The sequence below is a fragment of the Mandrillus leucophaeus genome, unplaced genomic scaffold (assembly GCF_000951045.1).
Source record: "Mandrillus leucophaeus isolate KB7577 unplaced genomic scaffold, Mleu.le_1.0 Scaffold218, whole genome shotgun sequence".
Lineage (NCBI taxonomy): Eukaryota > Metazoa > Chordata > Mammalia > Primates > Cercopithecidae > Mandrillus > Mandrillus leucophaeus.
In genome coordinates this window covers 1365489-1368768 of record NW_012102232.1, presented here as the reverse complement: position 1 = coordinate 1368768, position 3280 = coordinate 1365489, and the positions used below count along the sequence as shown (strand labels likewise).

Genomic DNA, 3280 nt, shown 5'->3' with positions numbered 1-3280 from the left:
TACTCGGGAGGCTGAGGCAGGAGAATAGCGTGAACCCGGGAGACGGAGCTTGCAGTGAGCTGAGATCCGGCCACTGCACTCCAGCCTGGGCCACAGAGCCAGACTCTGTCTCAAAGAAATAAGAAAAATAAATAAAATAAATAAAATTACCTCAATTTCACTCTTAGCAACACATACACACAATTAAAAACCAAGAGCCACGACTGAAGTTAGGCAAGAATGGGGGAGGGGAGCTGATATAAAACAGTGATGTGTAAGTGCGCTCTACCAAGGAAAGACGGTAACAATAAGCAAACTCCCTACCCGCCCAAAGTCCAATAACAAAAGTTATCAGCTTCTAGCACAGAGCCATGGCCTCCAGGCTCCGAATGGGCTGTTTCAAGCCTTTCAAAATGAAAAGTTATAAATCAGTGCTGCCAGAAATCCACATCCTCAGAAGGTACCCAATACCTGAATAAATCCACTCTTACTCTGGGAAGTTCTCAGCAGAAAGGTTAACTGTAGTGAGAACATACTTTTCTGACCAAGAAGATACACAGAGCTAGCATGAAGCTGTATTTAATGTTTGACCAGGGGTCTGCTAGGTGGGAAAATGCAAACATCTTCCAGTAGCAGACTGAACTCTACTCCAGAGGGGAAAAACACAGGCCAAGAACGTGGAGGAAAATTCCACTAACTGGCTTAGAAGAGGAAGAAGAGCAACCCCAGCATCCTCAGGTTGCAGGTAGAGAAGGGGAAAAAGAGACTATCAAACCACTTCAGCTTAAACTAGAACACCTGCAAGGTAGTAGAAAGGTTTGCTATGCACTGCTTCAACCACTAAGAGAAGAAAGGGACACCGATCAAATTTGGCCAGGTGCAGTGGCTCAGGCCTGTAATCCCAGCACTTTGGGAGGCTAAGGAGGGTGGGTGCATCACCTGAGGCCAGGAGTTTGAGACCAGCCTGCCCAACACAGCAAAACCCAGTCTCCACTAAGGAAGGAAAAAAAAAAAAAAAATTAGCCGGGCGTGGTGGTGGGTGCCTGTAATCCCAGCTACTCCGGAGGCTGAGGTAGGAGAATTGCTTGAACCCGGGAGACAGGTTGCAGTTGGCTGAGACTAGGTCAGATGTGTATAAGAGACAGGCCAGGCATAGTGCTGGGGCACCTGTAATCCCAGCTGCTTGGGAGGCTGAGTCATGAGAACCACTTGAACCTAGGAGGCAGAGGTTGCAGTATGGTGAGGTCGCACCACTGCACTCCAGCCTGGGTGACAGAGCAATAGTAAGTCTCCAAAAAAAAAAAAAAAAAGGCAGGAACTCTGGAGCTCCACAGCTGGGTTTGAATCTTGGCTCTGCCTTTCATGAGTTATGTGACTTTGAGCAAGTTATTTGACCTTTCTGAACCTTAGTTCCCTGAATAAAGTGAGATAATGTTATCAATCTCTCAGATTTCTCTGCATAAATGAGTTAATACATGTAAGACACTTGTGACAGTATTTGGCCCGCAGTAAACGCATCCATAAACGTAAATTATTTTCAATTATAGGATGAAGGGATGGGCAAACTGTGGCAGGGTTATACGAATACTTGTGGCCTTGGATAAAATGTCCAGCGACAGCACCATACATGAATATTACAGTCTTTCAAATAATAAAGATGGAAGGCAATACATCCTGAAAACTGACTCAGCTGACTCAAAATGTGGCTCTGATTATATGAATAAATTTGCTTCATAAACTATATAAGTGGGAAAAGGAATATTCAAAATTAATGTCATGTAAATTTTAAATGTGGTTTTAATTATATATGTGAATATTAGAGCTATACATGACTTTCTCATGTATATCACTGTGTTATTAGTAGTAAACTGAATTATATCCTATTACTATAGTATTTCATGTATATTTATGTCGGCCAAAAACCTTTTTGTAGCTCTTGCTTATTATGTATGGAGTTTATATTCTACTCTATAGGGTAAAAGAAAATGTTCTTCTCTTTTTTTAATCAGTGTAGAAAATTCAAACTGTTATCAAAAAGCATCTTAACCACATGTCCCTGCTCCCCAAATTAATGCCCTTATGATCTCTTTGCTTAGATTTTTTGAGTTTAAATGCATTTTATTTTTAGACAAGCTACATGACATGTTTTTCTTAAAACAATGCCTCCATTCCAAAGCATGGTCAAAATAAATGAAGAGCTCAAGATGACATCAGTCCCATTTTCTTAAGTCCTGTTGTATGGATGACAAGCTACAGTCAGTTACAATGACAGGTGATACATCCAAAGTAATTGCCAAATTTGTTAACATTTTCCGATTTCTAAACCATTCTTAAAGAAAATCACATATGGAGTCACGCCATCCTCACAGTAGTCCAGTTGAGCACCACCTGGATTCATGCTTTCCCCAGTATAGAACTGGTAGCTTTTTGTTTGCTTGTTTTGAGATGGAGTCTTGCTCTGTTACCCAGGCTGGAGTGCAGTGATCTCCGCTCACTGCAGCCTTCGCCTCCTGGGTTCAGCAGTTCTCCCACCTCAGCCTCCCGAGTAGCTGGGATTACAGGTGTGCACCAACCACGGCCAGGTAATTTTCTGCATTTTTGGTAGGGGCAGGGTCTCACTATGTTGCCAAGGCTGATCTCAAACTCCTGAGCTCAAGTGAGCCTCCCGCCTCGGCCTCCCAAAGTGCTGGGATTATAAGCATGAGCCACCACACCCGGCCAGAGCTGTCATTTTTGAAATTACTAAGGATGTGCTTGATTTGTTCTGCAGTCCGTCATCAAAAGTTTTACTCTTTCTGGTCTCTGTTCTTCAAGTTTGCCTTTGATTGATTTTACTTAACCTTTGATGTATTTCCTGTAGTCTTTTCCTGCAAGTTATGGTTCCTGACAGTATCAGCACGAGTCATTACTATGCTTTCCACACCCTCGCCCTCAGGGCCATCAGCAGAGGCATTTCCACAATGAGCGAGTCATCGGTGTTACCCTCTCTCCTACTGACCATCTCCTCCCTCCACTTACAGGCACAGCCAGTCTGAAATCTCCCGGATCTCGTGAACACACCTCATCATGGCTGAGGAGGTCCCGGTAGATAACCATGATGGCGGCTGATAGCGGCTAAAGGGAGGCGACCAGCGGCGCTGCCTTAGAGGAGCCCAGAGCTCGCAGCTGAGCTCGTGGGGAGCCCGGGCGGGGAAGCCTTGCTTAGATTTCAAACAAAAAAATCATCACACTAAAATAAAATAGAAGGGGCTGGGCGCGGTGGCTCACGCCTGTAATCCCAGCACTTTGGGAGGCAGAGGCG

The 3280-nt window shown here is 44.3% G+C and overlaps 1 protein-coding gene and 1 pseudogene across 1 annotated transcript in view; both read right to left on the bottom strand.

The window, feature by feature from the left end:
• The window catches only part of PDZD2 (PDZ domain containing 2), a 386629-nt gene that overhangs the window by 235261 nt on the left and 148088 nt on the right, over positions 1 to 3280 (bottom strand). The gene's annotated exons all lie outside the window — the stretch shown is intronic.
• On the bottom strand, positions 2282 to 3075 carry LOC105540256 (annotated as a pseudogene).